Here is a 19,027-nt window from a genome sequence, read left to right as displayed (position 1 = left end):
GCCAAACTAATACACAAGCGCCATACCTGTGATGACAGAAATCGTGTGTGTAGTCCACTAATGGGCCATTACAACTCTTCTAATACAACAAAGAATCCCGATGTAAAAAATTACCTTAATTTGATACCCATTTTGTTCTGAAAAGATGACCCCCTTCATGTTCTAGAAGCCAAAGTACACTTCATACACGTGTAATCGAGTTGAAAATGTTATTTTAGCTTATTTATGCACGATTTAGTTGATTTATTTACTAGCTTTGTTTATAATTAGTATTAATGCACTTTCTGTTTGTTGCACAAGTCTTTGTGGGAATTCCACCGTGTTTTCAGTACACCTCACCGTTTTTTAAATTATCGTATACATACACCCTACACGTTTTCATTTTGGGGGAATTCCATTTTATTTTTAATTCATACACGTGTGCGCGTGTTAGAAATTCTAGTTTAAGTGATACATACAAAATTGTTCTAGTGTTCTATAACACTTCTTAGCCATACCTTGTTTTGTTTTGGGAATTGACGAATACTTCCAGGTTTTGACATGTACCTGTTTTTGAACATCTAAAGAACTCCAATGCCTGACGTGTACTTCTTTTGACACATTAGAGTTCGTCCGACTTTTGTGCTTGTATAGGTTGTCCTTTATAATCCTACCTCTGAAATTTGTACTTTGCTCCGGCCATTTGCAAGTTTTTAGTACTTTTCCAACTCAGACAGATATTTTAAGGGTTTAAGTACACTTTCTACACGAACAGTTGTCTTGGAAATCCTGGACTATGCTTTCATGTATATGCGTTTGGAAATGCTAATATACTTCCTTCGTTGCTTCCTATACTGTAATGCGCGTCCTCCTCGTCTTCCTACATACACCTCGTGCGTGGAACACTCTTATGTACTTGCTATGTGTATATTTGTTTTGGGAATGCACTACCCAGGGCCTTAGGAGAGGGGGGAGGGGTCGGGCTGTGGGGGGTTAAAACATCTAAATTTTGATAGTCACAGCACACATTGAGGTGGTCAGTGTCCTGTTCGTGATAATCACGGGTTATTTTCAGTTCGATGTTTTTCTTTAGTTTGTTGTTGAAGCGTGCCTCTTGAGAGTTTTGGTGTTCATGTGTGGGGGTGGCGGGATTGGGCGCGTATTTAATAATCTGAAAAAGCTTCATTGCAGTCATTGCTGTCGTATTACTTTCGTATTTCGTATCTACTTTAGATTTCTTTGAGCCTTCAAGTTCCTTGCAGCTGTTGTTTAGTGACTCTTTTGTGTATTGTAGGTTGGATTTCAGGCACTCGCAGTCATGTTTCAAACCTGCCTTTTCCATTATTGCTATTAAATAATTCCTGTTCTCTTTGAGATTGTTATTAGGTTGTGTAGTGTCAGGATTTCACTGTAGTTCAATCCAGGGACTGTAGTGCTTTCAGTCAGACAAGATCTTTAATACATCTCAGAATCTGAAAGGGCCTTCAAAGGCGGAGGTTAAGAGAGGTAGGGGGAAAATAAACTCTCTGTAGGCGTCCTAACCCCCTAACCTTGGGAACAGGGGCTGATGGAAGGGATGTGGCAATGGACTGACTGGTAAGCCCTATACACTTTTAAAACATGGTATCCTTATTCGAAAGATACTGGTGTGGAATGGGTCACACTGTCTTGTGTGTAACACTAGAATGGCGTAGCAGGTGATGGAAGCACATAGGCTCTGACGAGCCCCCAGATAATGAGGATGCAGTTCGGGAACTGAATACAAGGTTCCTCCAGTAAAAGGAACGCAAGAGCCATGATGACTTGGAGTATTTGCAATTGGAGCAGAGATTCTGGAAAGGCAGCAAGTAAAGCGTTAACCTGAGCTTCTTTAACTGTCTGAGGAAACGGAAGGAAAGCAAACCAAACAAGCATTTGCAGTGCAACGGGTCTTGCATTTGGTTCAGTTAGAGCGATTGGCATTGTAAATTAATAACTGGACTTTTCTTGCCACATAAATTGGTCAACCCTGCCTCATAATATGATATTTTCCTACCACATAGTTCAAGTGGCCCTACATATAACTAAAGCACTTCTATTTCCCTTCTTCCTCTATCTGAAACCAAAAATGAAAATGTTGCCATTTAGTATCCTAATTTAAATCTGTCTCCACTAACCTAGTGTGGGGACCCAGAGATGATCTAGACAGAAAGAGCAGGTTGTGGTGAATGTTTTGAAGGTGGTCCCATTGTCCTAGGCTGAGTTATGAGCAAAAATGTTTTGGCTGGAGCTCCTGTGTTAGCAGCGCGCTCGGTGTTTGAGCTTTTATATGTTTGCTTTGTAAATACACGGGGACTGAGCCTTGTTGCCGGGTTTTCTGTGAATATTTCAAAAGTTTTCAAAAGTTTGCTTCGCGCGGTACTGCCATATGCTTCATATAAATGCCCGTGTTTCTAAGGGTGTCGCATGCGTTACTGTTAATGAATATTTTCTGCCCAGAATGGAATCGTGTGAGTAGGTAGCAATGCCACTTATGGCGCTTCTTTAAATTGGGCTCTATTTTAAGTGTTTACTTGCATTCAACAGCAGACATTTGTAATCTATTGTATAATTTTGTGACACAGAGCGATTGCGCTTTATTTCATGATTTAAAATATTACACATTTGTTTGATGTTGTTGTTATAACGATTGCCATTTTGGGTTCTCTTGTTTTATTTGCCTTTTCAGCCCAAATTTACCTTTGCCTCTGCCTGCATTCCAGTAGTCTAGCAATTTTGGTTATTGTGGTTACAGCAGGGGTCATAGTTGTTTCTTCCAAAAAAAAAAAAAAAAACAATAATCGTAGTCTGGTTGCTGGCTTGGTGGTCCTGAGCTGGCACAGGGCCTGTAAGTGGGATCTCAATTGGTCTAGTCTACTGACCAGCATTGTATTGATTTTGTTTTCATGGTGTTTGAGTAACTGTGAAATGTTTTCATTTTGATTAGAGGTACATCTTAATGCCTTTGAATATATTGTGCTGAATTATATACAAAAAAGAAAAAAGAAAAGAAAAAAAGGGTAATCACTGTTACTTCCTTACATCATGCCATCTAACAAGGCAAGCGCAGGGAAGAGAAAAGGGAGGGACCCAGAGTTATCCCAGTTATTGAAGATGGTCCTGGAAAATTGGGCAATGATGATACTGACAGTAGTGATGTAGCATCAGATAATGAAGTTAATGGGGCTAATAGCAGTCGTCCTAGATGGTCCCACATAGCACCGCATGCGGCGTTCCCCCCGGTGAAGCGCAGGAATAAAGGGAAGGCACCTGCTTCGCAGTCCTCTACCTTAGTTGTGAGTCCCCCCGAGCAGGTCGTGGTGCCTGAGATTCCAGTTCCCGCTGTGAGCGTGCCGTCCGAGCTGCAGGGGGTGAGCGAGGGAGCGACCACGTCAACAGGGCTAGGTGTGGCTGAAGTTTTAGCTAATATACGCAAATCATTGGCTTCCCTGGCACCCCTAACAGGGCCAGGGGTCCCACCAACCCCCTTGCCGGGGGTTCCAACGCCAGCAGCACTAACCATGGCACCCCCTACACCTCAGGTACCCACTCAGCATGCGCAGGTCCAAGAACCTACCATTGCAGGCCTTGCTGGAAGTGTCTAGGCTACTAGCAAATATTAATGTCCCAGCTAGTAATCCCCCTCGCCCACAGCTCCTTGGAATTCAAACTATTCTTTGCAAAATTCATTAATGGAACTGAAGCGCCAAGTAGATGCATTGGCAGCAGCACATAGCTCAATCCCACCGCAGGCGGCATTAATTAGCCCGAGTGTCACCCCGACACCGAGCACTGTGAGTCCTGCAACCCCTTTAGTTACAAATGGGTTGACCGAAAATGACAAGGTTCCAGGCAAAGATAATTCGGCAAAGGAGGGGACAACCATCGATGCATTACTGTCAAGACCAGGTAAGCTGGCAGCACACGTTAGGTTAGTGCAGAAGTAAAAGAAAAGAGTTGGAAGGGGGAATTTGTCGACATATTTTCATTAATCAGGGCAAAAAGGAGGGAGGTAGACAGTAAAGATAAAGAAGTTAAGGCATCTTCCTCGGGGGACAAAAAACCCAAGGTGGAGGAGAGCATTACAAACTGGTTGTTTGGTTTCAATGTATTCATGTCAGTGATGTTAGAAAAGAAACCTGATTTGGGCATTTCGATGATTTGCTATGCAAACAAGATACTGAAGGCACAACACACTTACGGGGGTTCTGCCTGGTTGGAGTATGATAGGGATTTTCGCTGGGCAAAAGTGGAAGATCCATCTATTGGCTGGGATCAAACAGAGGTGAACGTCTGGTTAGAATGAGTTAATATCAAATTACCAGGGAGGCAGCCCTTTCGGGCACAATACTCCGGCGAGAAGAAAGGATCTTGTCGGGCGTTCAATAGGAACATATGTTCGCGCCCCACACGGTCCTGCAAGTTCAGGCACAATTGTTCCTTTTGTGGTCTCCCCTCACCAAGAGTTTAAATGTACCAAAAAATCCTAAGAAAAAGGTAGAGATACGAACAAGCCCTCTAACTGAATCTCCCCTGCCGTCCCCCATTAAGTTTGACACTCTGCTCCCATGGTTACAGGCTTATCCTGTGACTGGGTCCACATAGCTACTGGCACATGGTTTTTCCTCCGGTTTCAGAATCCCAGCTCTCAATGTCTCTCCAGTGAATCATTGTAAAAATGTAGTCTCGGCATTATGGAACCCAACTATGGTGTCCAAGAAGTTAGCAAAAGAATGTGCGTTGGGCAGGTTAGTAGGTCCCTTCCCTTGCCCTCCTTTGAAAGGCTTTGTTTGTTCTCCATTGGGGGTGGTTCCTAAGAGGGAGCCGTTCCAGTTCAGGTTGATTCATAATTTGTCTGCCGCTCGGGGAGCATCGGTAAATGAGGCCATCGATCCCCAGCTGTGCTCGGTCCGTTATGCGACAGTAGACCAGGCCTTAGAAAAAGTGAGGGCCTTGGGCCATGGGGCTTTGTTGGCAAAAACCGACATTGAGTCAGCCTTCAGACTTCTCCCAGTTCACCCCGAGGATTACCACTTACTGGGTTTCCAATTCCAGGGTGGGTATTTCTATGATAAATGCATGCCCATGGGTTGTAGTGTATCGTGCAGCTATTTTGAGCAGTTCAGCATCTTCCTACAGTGGACCTTTTCAATTCGCACCAGACACCACAACGTCATTCATTACTTGGATGATTTCTTAGTATTGGGTCCACCTAGGTCAGAGAAATGCAGGTGGGCGCTCCGGGCCTTGATCACAATGGTTGAAGACTTTGGGGTCCCTTTGGCTCCAGAAAAAACAGCAGGGCCCATTACCTATGTTACCTTCCTAGGGATTGAGATTGATTCAGTGGCAGGTGAATGTCGCCTGCCTAAGGATAAGCTGCAGGTATTCAAGGAGTCCATAAAAACAATGTTATCACAGAAGAAATTCACCCTTCACCAACTACAGGTGCTGGTGGGTCAGCTGAATTTTGCTCTAAGGATTATTCCCATGGCTCGCCCCTTTTCTAGGTCCATCGCTAGGTCAATGGCTCGGTTGACTGAGAAGCACCATCACACTCGGTTGTCTCTGGAGGTTAGGGAGGATTCAAAGTTGTGGGAGGTGTTCTTGCAGGACATTAATGGAGCGGTGATTTGGCCTCATCCGGCGTTTTCCAGCCCTACTCTGGGGCTTTATACTGATGCAGCTGGTAGCATGGGTTTTGGCGCAATCTTGGGCCCTCTGTGGTGCAGGGCGGATTGGCCATCAGAATGGGTCAGCATGGGCTGGACAAAAAATATAGCCTTTTTGGAGCTTTTCTCTATTGTTGTTGCGGTCATCATCTGGGCGGAGGAATTTAAGAATATGTTTGTAATCTTTTGGTCTGACAACATGGCTGTAGTAGAAGCCATTAATCGTCAAAGGGCTACATGCCCACTGGTTCTCCGCCTACTAAAACGCTTAATATTAACATGTTTACAATACAACATTACATTCCGGGCTAAACATGTACCAGGGATTTATAACAATGCTGCTGATGCCCTGTCTCGCTCATTGATGCAGGACTTTCTGCGGTATCTCCCTCAGGCGAAGGAGAAGATGACAGAGTTCCCAGAATCTCTGTGGAAGATTGGTGTCCTGCCCTCACAGGCTTAGTAGGAACATCTTTAGCAGCGCGTACAAGAAGGGCTTATGAGAACGATTTTTACCAGTATAGGCGGTTCTTGCAGGCGCAACAAATTTAAGGATTGTTCTCTGAATCAGCGATATGCGCTTTCCGACAGCATTTGAAAGACAGGGGGTGACCTGTCTCTTGTGCAAAAGCTTACCTGGCTGCGATACGCTTTTTCGCTAAGATTAGGAACATGGAGGCACCTCTGAACACTTTTATTATCAAACGGGCTCTAGCAGGATGGGCCAGGGATGTCCATGTTAGGTCAGACTCTAGGCGCCCGGTAAAAGCTGCCCTGCTAGAGAATCTTCTGCGCACTCTCCCAGTAGTTTGCTCCTCGCAGGCGGAGTCAGCACTATTTTCGGCAGCGTTCTCGGTAGCCTTCTACGGGGCATTCCGCTTCAGTGAATTGGTGGGGCGACGTGCAGGTGGGTTGCAGTGGGGCGACGTGGTGGTCAGTGCAGAGTTGTTATCTATAGTCCTTCGCAATTCAAAAATGGACCAGCTTAAAAGAGGAGTGCGCATTACACTTAAGGCCGCTATTGGATCACCCCTCTGCCCTGTGGAACTGATGAGAGCTTACCTGTCGGTCCGTCCGCCATCAGGCTCTTCTGCTTTGTTCATCCACGCTAACGGGGAATGTCTTTCCCGCTACCAATTCTTAGAGGTTTTCAAAATAGCGTTGAGGTCACTGGGGGTTGACCAGCAAGGGTACTCCTCCCATTCTTTTCAAATTGGGGCAGCTACGCTGGCGGCTACCGCGGGTCTGCCGGTGTCCAAGGTGAAGGGTATCAGTTGTTGGTCGTCGGATTGCTATAGGCGTTACATTAGGCCTGAGCTGGTATAGTCAGAAGTTCCTCGACAAATCTGGTTTTTGTAGTATGATCTTCTCATACTCTTTTCTTTTCATTTAAGTGCAATGTCACCTCATGTAGTATGGGTCTTGGGGCATTCGTTTGTTCAACGGGCGGCGTACAGGGTGCAACAGCTCCGTGAGCCGAATCCGGCGATGGTTCAAGGCGTGTCTTTTTGTTGGTGCGGATTTGGCAGAGTGGGAATCGCCCAACTGCAACAGTTGGTCACATTAGCAAAAGGATTTGAGGGGCTCCAGTTCGCGGATCTCATCATTATTCACCTAGGAGGCAATGACTTAGTGAGAATGAGTCGCAAGGCTCTGAGAGAAGTGATATTCATGGAGATCACAAAATTGGCAAAACAATATCCAAACGCGGCAATTGCCTGGTCCCACATGGTGCCTCGACGCCAGTGGGGCGCAGGAATCAAATCAAGAACAATCAACGTCTTAGTACGCCGACTTAACGCAGAAATGACTAAACTATGCCCTGGTCCAGGGCGTCTATGGAACATTCCTCACAAACATTTGAAGGGCCCTCGCATGTTTCACAAGGACATGGTGCATCTGTCGGATGCTGGTACCGATCAGCTCATTTATGACGTGTTTTTTTGCTCGCAGTCTTTTCAGGGGTGGGGAGGGCGAAGGACCTTTGGGGCCCTGGTCGCCCTCGTGGCGGAAACTGAGGTATTAAAGTGACCAGAAACAACAGAGGGGTCCCCAAGGTTGGGGCCCCGGGAGGACACCAGGGATAGGATCCTGAAGTTCTGAGCCAACCTGCGGATGTACACACCAGATTAAGGGGTAAGGGAGCACAGGTCGCTGGGGGGGCCATGGGGCTCCACTACTTGCCTGCCCCGTTACACCCCGAGACTGATTGGTGTTTGGAGGGGGTGGAACCCTGAGCGTGAGGATAAGGAATGGTGTAGTCAGGGTAACCTGTCGGTAAAAGATTTATGGTCACTAATTTCATACCTCATGATTTGTAAATATTTGTGTAATGTTTTTATAAAAATGATTTATGACTTTATGCTAGGAGAATACTAAAGTTGTGTTAATAAAAACTTCTTCCAACAAGTAAGATTGTCGGTCTGCGTATAGCTGGTGGGGGGAGTGTGGGCTGTCTGGCAGTCTAAGGATCCTAGGGTAAAGTGCCCCCCCAACATGGGGAGCGCAGCCCGTTAGGGGACGGGCCTGCCGAGGCCCGACGCTCCCCTATGCACTAGTGGTGTGAGGGGCTGGCCAGAGACTTCCGCCCTTACGCCTCACTAGGCGTGAGGGCGGAAGTTAGGCAGAGGAATCGTAGCAGCTGCGTTGGCCGCTAGCTGGTTTCAGCCACTGCATGCCGGTGGGGGGCTATTTAAGAGCCCCCTCAAGAAGGCTCGTCCTTCTTCTTTCGGACGCGGCGGCTGGAGCTTGCGGGGGCCCGCAGTTGACCCACCCAGCCTCTCCTTAATTTAGGTTGTGAAGAAAGGTATAAGCGGAAATTGAGGTATTAAAGTGACCAGAAACAACAGAGGGGTCCCTAAGGTTGGGGCCCCGGGAGGACACCAGGGATAGAATCCTGAAGTTCTGAGCCAACCTGCGGATGTACACACCAGATTAAGGGGTAAGGGAGCACAGATCGCTGGGGGGGGGCCATGGGGCTCCAGCTCTTGGCTGCCCCATTAAACCCCGAGACTGATTGGTGTTGGGAGGGGGGGGGGGGGAGGAACCCTAAGCATGTAGTCAGGGTAACCGCCCCTCCTAAGGATACAGGTGAGGTATGGGTCACCTGTGTGGTCCAATGGTGGTTCAGGACAGGAAGGGATCCTGTCTGTAAAAGATTTATGGTCACTAATTTCGTACCTCATGATTTGTAAATATTTGTGGAATGTTTTTATAAAAGTGATTTATGACTTTATGCTAGGAGAATACTAAAGTTGTGTTAGTAAAAACTTCTTCCAACAAGTAAGATTGTCGGTCTGCGTATAGTTGGTGGGGGGAGTGTGGGCTGTCTGACGGTCTCCGGATCCTGACACATTTTTAGACCTAACAAGCCTACTGCAGTACTAAGGCCCTTAGAACACAAACTACTCCAAGCCTTAAAACAAAAGTTACAGCCAGAAGAAAGGTTAAGAAGGGATTGAATGGTGGAAGGGGTTATTATTTTGGGGTACCCACTAACATAGTGTCAGCCTGTGTGCCTCAGTATGTAGTGTCCAAAATGATAAGGAAGGAGGGCACATTAGGTGGATAGTAGGCCCATTTTCATCCCCTCCCCTGGAGGAATTTGTGTGTTCTCCTCTGGGCGTGGTCCTGAAGAAAGAACCAGGACAGTTTAGATTGTTTATAATCTCTCAGCTCCCAAGGGTTAATCAGTGAATGAGGCTATCAACCCGTAGCTATGTTCAGTGCGGTATGCAGCAGTAGCCCAGGTGCTAGCTATGCTGTGAGACCTTGCCCAAGGGGCTCTCCTTGCAAAAATAGACATAGAGTCTGCAATTAGGCTGCTCCCAGTTCATCCTGATGACTACCACCTCTTGGGGTTTCAATCTGCAGGCAGGCTCCTACTTCTGCGATAAGTGCATGCTGATGGGGTGCGCTGTGTCATGCACTTATTTTGAATGGTTCAGCTCGCTGTTGCAATGGATGTTTACCTCACGCACCGATCACAAGGAGTTTAATTAATTATCTAGATGATTTCCTGGTTTTGGGGCTGCTTGATCCAGGAAATGCTCATAGGCTCTAAATGCACTGATATCCCTCTTCAAAGAACTGGGGGTGCCCATAGTGCCAGAGAAAACTGTAGGCCCCTCCACGTGTCTTACCTTCTTGGGTATTGAAATTGATACTGTAGCTGGTGAGTGTCGCTGCCCTCTCGAGAAGGTTAAAGCCTTCAAGCAATTCACTGACACTGTGCCTGCCTTAAAAAAAGTAACACTACACCAACTCCAGGTTCTTGTGGGACATCTGAACTTTGCTTTACGGATCATTCCCATGGCTCACACCTTTTTGTTGTCCATTCCAAGGGCAATGGCCGGCCTGGGAGACAAACATCACCATACTCGGCTGTCCAGTGAGGTCAGGGAAGATTAAGGTTTATAGTCCACTTTTGTGCAGCAATTTAATGGCTCGTCATCTGACCTTTACACCCAGCCTCTAACTGCATCTTAGGCCTATTCACCGATGTGGCTGGCATCATTGGGTAAGAGCTATATTAGGTTCTGAGTGGTGTAGGGAGGACTGTGTGGCAGCCTGGCACGACAGCAGCATCACTAGGATTGTTGCCTTCTTGGAGTTGTTCCCCATTGTAGTACCGGTGATCCTATGGGCGGAGGTTTCAGAGATGGGAGTGTGGTTTTCTCGTCAGACAACATGGCGGTGGTTGAGGCAATTAACAGACAGGGGCTTCTTATAAGTTTGTTTTGAGATTTCGGAAACATTTGGTTTTACTGTGCTTGAAGTTTAACATCTTGTTTAGGGCTAAGAATATGGCTGGTATTCATAATAATGCTGCTGATGCCTTATTTCACTCCAAGCTGCAGGAATTATGGGATTTCCACCCGCTGGCAGCCCAGGAGATGACAGAGTTCCCATCATATCTGTGGAAGATTGGAGTCCCGCCTTACAGGATTTAGTAGCGGCCTATCTGGCAAAGCGCATGTGGATGTCTTACGAAAAGTTTTTTGCGCAGTATAGGTCTTTTTTGCAAGCGAGTAACATCACTGACATGTTCAGGACAGATGCCATTTATCTTTTTCTGGGTAACCTCAGGGAAAAGAGCAAGCCGGTTTCCTGCGCATATGCCCATATCTCGGCCATAAGGTTTTTCACTAAACTGAAGGGCACCGCTGCCATGGTTAGTTCTTTTCTTATTAGGAAAGCATTAGCAGGGTGGGCCAGACTGGATGGCTGTCAAAAGAATGGTAGGTGTCCTCTCAATGCGCAGGTCCTGGGCCTACTTTTGTCTAGCCTGCCTAAGGTGTGCACTTACCCACATGAAGTAACACTGTTCGCTGCGGCCTTCTCTGTGGCCTTTTACAGCACCTTTAGGTGGAGCCAACTGGTGGGGTCTTCTAGAAGTGACTTTGTGGGAGGTCTACAGTGGGGGAACATCCATATAACTGATGAGTGGCTTCTGATCTGGTTGAGAAAGTCTAAAACTAATCAGGAGAGAAAGGGGACGGGGATCAAACTCAGAGGAGCCCAGGGCTCGTCTAGTGGCTCAATTGGGCTCCTACCTGGGTATACGTCCAACCACTGCGAAATCCTCTCTATTCATTTACTGGAATGGAAACTGCCTTTCATGTTATCAGTTTACTGTAGTCTTGACTGCTGTCCTCAGTGCAGAGGGTGTCAATCCCAATGGTTACTCTTCCCATTCCTTCAGAATAGGTGGGCCACGGCAGTAGTAGATGCCGGCTTCTCTTTTGAAGAGGTTAAAAAAATAGGACGGTGGTGTCAAAATCTCATAAGCTGTACATTCACCCGGATGTGCAATAAAGATGCTGGTACACGGTTGTTCACTGTCTCTTTTCTGTACTCACATCTATGTTTTTCTGTTTGGTAGTAGGATGTCCTCCAAGGACTTGTGGGTTGTTGGTCATTCCTTCTTCCGGTGGATGGCCTACAGGTTGCAAATCCGGTGGCCCTCCATGATGTTTCATTCTGGTGGTGCGGGATTGGTGGCCTCCACATTTCTCATTTACAACAGCTAATTGAGGTAACCAGGGGTTGCGAGGGACTCTAGTTCCCCAACCTTATTTTTGTCCACTTTCGAGGTAACGACTTGGTAAAGATGGGCTGCAAGGAACTCAGGTGGGGAATCCTTAAAGAATTTGCTCAACAGGCCAAGTTTTTACTTGACCCGGCCATTGTGTGGTCCCACATTCTGCCATGCTGAACCTGGGGTATTGGCATTTGGTCTAGGGCAATCAATGCTTCTGTGAGGCTTCTGAACTTTGAGCTGTCCAGGCTGTACCCGTCCTGGGTGTCCTGTGGAATATTCTGCATAAGTTACTGAGGGCTGACAACATGTTTCATAAAGACGGTGTCCACCTCTGTGACGCAGGGGCTGATTTGTTCATCAATGACATTGGGTGTTTGCACAAGGACTTTTTTATGGAGGGTCCTCCAAAGCAGACTCCCCAGGCAGCACCAAGGGTAGGGCGTAGTAGTCATGAGCCAAACAGAAGATGTACACACTGGCTTGGGGGCTAGGGACCACAGATCGTAAGGGGTTGGCTTGGTGCTACAGCTCCTGGCCACCTCCTTGCAGCCTCTCAGGAAGCTTGGTGTTTGGGCAGCTGTGCTGAGAAATGAGGACAAGGGAACAGTGAGGCGGGTACCGCTCCTCATGGATGCAAGTGGTTACACATGGGTGGTCCGATGGTGTTTGTGATTGCAGGAAGGCCCTGGTGTTGTTGATGACCAGAGATCAAGTAATTCACTGCTTAATCGTGTTTTTATTTCTCTCGTGCCCTAATTCATTTTGCTGTTTTACTTGAATCTGACACAAGTATATTTTAACGAGTGTTCTTTCTGCATTTAAACTTGTTGATGTACTTTTCTGTAATAAAGTCTGCTCCACTAACTCCACAAAGCCTCTGTAAGTTCTGATGGTGCCTTGTTTGTGTCGTGTTGGTGTGTGGGCTAGACTAGGGGTATCTGGGTCCTAAAGTAAATGACTGTGGGATTGTTTGCAGCACAGCAAACAAGAACTGCTCCAAAAGTGGCCATTGGTTAGGGACGAGCCGGGCGTCACCACCACCGACTAGCTGGTACCAGGCATAAATGTGGCATACCAAGGCACCATCCTCAAAATACTTTCTGCCCTGTGGTAGAACAGAAGAAAAGCTGCATCTGCTACTTCAGATCGGTGAGGAGACCTAAGGCGCTGGACCTACTCCTACTTAAACTCAGGACAAACAAGTGGACTCCAAGAGTCAGTTAGCTGATCTCCTGTATGGCTGCAGGGACACAACAAGCTGCAGGAGTCCCTTTCCCTGCAGTGCTCAGCTGACCAAGAACAACTGGTCTCTAAGTGCCTCCTCTGAGGTCCTGGGGGAACTTAGAAGTGTACGCCTGTAGTTGAGTTGTTTGGACAGCAAAAGAAAGCTTGGAAACTTTGAAAATGTTTCCTCCACAGTTTCAGCAAGACCTGCCGGAAAACGTATCCGACTTACAGTTCCACAGCATTGGATTTTATTTCAGCTTTGCCCCACTCAGAGCACCCTGCCCTTCCAACTAAGTTCAATGTCCAATGCTCCAGCGGGACCAGACTTCAGTCCAAAAATGGCAGCTACAGTTTCAGCTGCGACCAACGTGGGGAAGATTTTTCTTCTCATAAAGTGATATAGTCCCATTCTGCATTGAGACTCAGAAGAAATGTCAACATTTCTGTTCAAGAAAGAGACAAAGGCCCTCATTACGACCCTGGCGGTCAGTGGAGAAGTGCTGGTAATACCGCCAAGAGGCCGGCAGAAAAAAAAATGGAATCATGACCATGGCGATTACCGCCAAATTTCAACCGCCACTTCTCCACACCGAGACTGCGGTCTACAGCCCGGTGGCCGTCACCAGGCCACTGACAGTATCAGGACCCTGCATACTGCCATGGATTTTGTGGGGTTTGGAACCGCCACGAAATCCATGGCGGTAGGCACTATCAGTGCCAGGGAATTCCTTCCCTGGCACTGATAGGGTTCTCCCCTTCTCCCATCCCCCTCCCCAGAGTCCTCCCCCCACACCCACAACCCCCCTACCAGCCCCCAAAGGTGGCAGGACCCTCCTCCCCAACTTGACATACACACCCTCACCCCCCTACACGCACACACACCAACTACACAGACACGCTGACATACACGCACACATACACACAGACATACACACAGACATATGCGCACACATTCCCCATACACACAACAGCCCCCGCATGCATTCACGTGCTTACACCCCCCCTCTACACACTCACACGCACATCCCCATGCACGCACACAACACACAACACCCCCCACTCCCCTCCCCTAACGGAAGATCACCTTAACTGGTCCGGTGATCCTCCGGGAGCGCACAGGATCCATGGGGGCTGCTCCGCCACCAGCTCCCCGCCAACAGAACACTGCCACGCCGAATCCTGGGTTGGGATTCGGTGGGCGGTGTTCTGATGACGGGCAGTGGAGGTGGAGCAGCCTCCACTTCACCGCCGACCGCCAGAATGGCTGCTGGCGACTTTCCGTCCAGATAAGGGCAGAGGGCTGCCAGCAGTCATGATACGCTGTGCGGAAAACCGCCTGCACTGGCGGTCTTCAGCATGGCGGTACCTCGGTAGTCTTGCCAAAAGACCGCCGAGGTCAAAATGAGGGCCAAAGTCCCTTTCTGAAATGAGACTTGAAAACTTTTACACTTGGTACATCTGACTTTGGTTCTCTCGCAATGAGTCTAAAATTGCATCTTGGTCCCAGTCGTCTGTAGACTTGAATTACATTGAACACTTTATTTTTCTTGGCCCTTCAGTATGGTTTCATTATGAAAATGGGTGAGTCTAATGGGATGCAAGACAGTTTAAAAAGCTGGTTAAGCTTGGTGGATAACTCACAAACTTTGTAGGTATATTGTAATTGTATTGCACACATTCACCTACGGTATTATGGGTGGCATTGAAATTGATAAGTTTGGCGTTATTATGGGTGTACAGTGTTTCTGGGTAAAGAAGCAGTCACCACAGTGTACTGTCGGTTGTTTTACACAAAGCATGTTAAAGGGTGATGTTACGTGATGTGATTCACCTAGCAGGACTGGGTACTCAACCCTAGGATGCATATTCAAAATGTGTGGTTTCTTTTGTGGTGTGCCTTATTTTGTGCTGCTTTGCTTGTGGTTAATCCCCTTCACAAAGGGCTAGCATGACCCGAAATGCATTGGGGACACATCAAATCGTAAACTCTAAAAATGTATTGTTGTGGAATAACTTGTCATCGTGGAGACTGAATTTTGGATTTGAATAACACATCTCTGATTCACATAAAAGCATTATTTCTTTAAAAAACGTTTTGAAATATAAATGTTCTGAAAAAAGAAACAATAAAATAACAAAGACTGCAAATATAATTTACTGGTTGTTAGTGTTAAAGGTAAGCAGATGACCAGAAGCAGGGGCCTAGTTCCAGGGGAGTGTTAACCCTCCCTAAAAATGTATTCTGTAGTAAATAGTTGGGTACCAGTGCTTTCTGTTGGGTGATGTGAAGTGTCTGTAGGATTTCACCTGGGATTTTTCCATGCCGACACTAACAAAAACACACACTCTGTCTAAGTTTTGAAGGCATTAAAAATTTTGATGAGTTTGAAAAAATGTTTTAAGTACCACTAACAATCTGCACTCCTCTTTCTTTCTACTGCCCCTTAAGCACCCCTCATGTCCTGCTTCTCATATAGGGCCAGATATATGAAAAAGTTTTGCACTCGCAAACGGTGCGAATCTGTAAATTTGGCCGTTTGCGAGTGCAAAACAGTGGTCTGCGAAGCATGAAATGCATTCGCAGACCACAAATAAGAAATCACTAAAATTGCGATTTCTTGCGTTGCGACCTGGAAATTGCGAGTCGCAATTTGCGATTCGCAAATTCCAGGTCGCAAGGCTATGCTGGAAAAAATCGCAAATTGCGATTTTTCCACAAATGGCATTTTGCACTTGCAAAATACCATGATAGGCAACCAGGTGGTAACCTGGTGCAAAATTAAAAAATGCAGTAAAACTGCATTTTTTAAATTGAACATGTAAAGCACACATGCCCTTTTGACATGTGTGTACCTTACATGTTTAAAAAAAATATTTTGGGGTGCAGGAGAGGGGGCATTAGGCCCCCAGCACCCTGGCCTTTTGCATTTCCAAAATTGTGATTTCTATTTCAGAAATCGCAATTTTGGAAATGCAAAAAATTTGCAGCTTCCCAGGCCCATAGCTGCGAATGGGGCCGGTATCGCAATTTGCGATTCGGTAATAGCAGTTGCGATTTTTAAGAAATCGCTATTACCGATTCCCAAATGTGATACATGGCCCTTTGCGAGTCGATAATAGCGATTTCTTAAAAATCGCTATTACCGAATCGCAATGGGCCGTGGTGATACATCTGGCCCAAAAAGTTTTAACAAGATGTACCAGGGTGATTGTTGGGAAATCTGAAGCTCACCCCACGACCCCCAATCATACTGACCAAGCTACGTCCCTGCTCAGAGGAGCTATATGAATGTGTGCAGAGGAACTGCTTCCAATTGTCTGAAGCAGCTATGTTTTGGGATTTCAGTGCAGATCATTTTCCGTTGCTGCACATCTATTCATTGGTTAACACTATTCAAAATTGGTTCCCACATGGTGTGTGTCATTGGAACTTATACTGAGTATGTAGCAAAGAGATCTCTAGTATGGCAGTTGGTCTTCCACTGGCACTTGTCAACTCGAATAACCCACCTAGTGAGCAACCCTAATATCTGGCAGTGTGTGATGAAGAGAGAAATAGAAAGAGATAACATGCATGACCTTCCTGGTATTTGCGTGGCAATCCCTGGTATCCAGTGGCCTTCTCTGGAACTCACTGCCACCTCAGTCACTCCAGTAACATGGTGATCACCTTTGTAATATGATGGGCCACCCTGACATCTATCCCTGGCTTATGGTAGCATTCGTGGCACATGGTGGTGATCTGTGGTGGCTACTCCTTACCTATGGTGGGAATCTTTGCTATACAGTGACTATACAGGTCGTGAGGTAGGTATATTTGTGACAAGCAAATCTCATCCATCGGAGGGGCATCTCTAACAACTGATGCCGATCTCTAGTCTTTGCAGAACATCTCAGGCTTAAGCTGGCCCACCAGTGGGTTCTGGAGACCACTCCTTGCACACTGTTGGATATCTGGTGATCAACGTTTTCATAAAGGGACTGCACCCAGGGCAAATTATGACATACAGTTGGAATCCCCAAAATATTGTGTGAGTATCCGGTATCTGATTGACATTCCAAATCGTAGTCTTCATGTGCATGTGAGTCTAAGCCTGCCCATATAGTGGTGCTACACAGACATATAAGGATGTACTTGGGAATGGAGATAGCATTTGTCCATGTGGGGTTAGTGGTACATGAGAGCCATTGGTTAAATTTTAAATGGGAGCTGATATTTGGTGCCAAAAATAGTGTATTTACCTGAACCCTTGGTGCTATAAAGTGCAATACTCTGCCTCTCTATGTGGGATGCACGCGGGTGTGCTTGGTTGTGCCCAGCAAAACCCAGGTCAAGGGCAGGCCCATCTGCACCTATAAGCTCCAGGAAGAAGTAGGGTAGGGCCACACCCTTAGCCTTTCTTTTTAGGTTACTTTTTAAATGTGTATTTTAATTTTAATTTGTCATACAAAGTGTGTATTAAGAAAGTGGGAGGTGGGATTTGAACTTAGTTGAATCTTTTATTGTTCTGACTCCCATGACCACTTGGAAAATGTATTTGGCCTGTATATTTTATGTTAATACTCTGGAGATTTTTTAGCTCTATTGTTGTGTTTGGGTCTAAAACATCAAAGCAGCTCACCGAGACCCTAGGCCCTAGGCCCAAGGTAGTTTAAACATTGAGAAAAGAAAAGCGAAAGAGCCACAGCAGAGCACAAGCAAAATTAAAGCCCAGATTTATACTTTTTTTTGACCGCATTACCGTAATTTATTGACGCAAAAGCGGTGCAAACTTACAAAATACAATTGTATTTGCGTCAATAAATGTCAGTAATTCGGTGCAAAAAAAGTATAAATCTGAGCCTAAGGCCACTAAACAGGTAGCAGAAAATTGCACCATGAAGGAGATTGATGTATTATTTGACGAACTGGAAACCTTACTTAACCAGGAAAATAATGCTTATAAACATTCAGTCAAAAAGAAAAAACGTGTCATTTTCCTTAGCTACATGCTTACCTATGGAAAGTTCAAGAGGTCTGACTGGAGGAGAAGTATTACATCCTAGAGGCTCTGTTCATCTAACACAAAAGAATTGCAATTGATTTAGGACAAATCATCTACAGATAGGGAGTGAGGTATTTGCCCAATCTCCTCTGTTACTTGTACCAATAGATGTGCCCCGCTGCCAGTCTTAAATTCTGATAAACAGGCTTTCACTACCCCTACCCACGCATTACACTTAATAGTGAGCTTGATAGAAATGAGAGACTTGAGGAGAGGAATCTGCTTGAGGTATTGGCTGGGAGGTTAATGAAAGTGGCAGATACAAGAAATTCTAGCAACGTTGTGGCCACCACTATTGAATGTGAGGGACCAGTGTAAGGGATCTTCCATGCTCTCTCCAAAGCCCACTGGAAGAGAGACAACCCAGTGTAACGTGCATTACAAAGGCGGCTGGAGGACATGGTGCTCTCTGTAATAACCCGAAGCACATCGCAAGTGACTTCCAAAAGGGGAATTTAAAAGAAGGTGCATGCTCCCGTATTCAGTGCACATCTACTAGAGTACATGGCGGTAGAGAACAAGGAGTTGCCTATAATGTACATTTGGGGAATTCACAAAATTGTAACAGACATTGTTCTCAACAGGGTGAATTCAGAAATGAAGAACACCAGGAGGATAGTCACTTAAAAAGGGTGGGATTGCTGATATGACCAATGTACCAAAACTCAGGGAGGAAACACTTACTCTCTTATTAACAAGGTGATACAATGAACTAGGAAGCAGCAACATTGTTTTCTCTCATTCGATCAGACATTGCATTTCCACTTCAACTCCATTTGACAACATAATGCAGCTCTTCTCCGATGCGTTTAACATCGTAGATGGTTTGCTGTCCTTGGAGGCTCGCACACCCCCTCCTGGGTTCTAACATTCAATTTAAATGAAACCCTGGCATCCCTGCACTGCCTCCTACTTGTCATCCAGACACCCTCCAAAGCACATATTGGAATACCCTTGGGAGACTTAGTCCCACTGCCGAAGCTTTAACTACTGTTGCATGACTCAACAACTTTCCACACTCACTGGGTGAGGCACCCGAAAGT

The sequence above is a fragment of the Pleurodeles waltl genome, chromosome 9 (genome assembly GCF_031143425.1).
Source record: "Pleurodeles waltl isolate 20211129_DDA chromosome 9, aPleWal1.hap1.20221129, whole genome shotgun sequence".
Lineage (NCBI taxonomy): Eukaryota > Metazoa > Chordata > Amphibia > Caudata > Salamandridae > Pleurodeles > Pleurodeles waltl.
The sequence above is the reverse complement of the archived record's forward strand: the minus strand, read 5'-3'. Positions refer to the sequence as shown.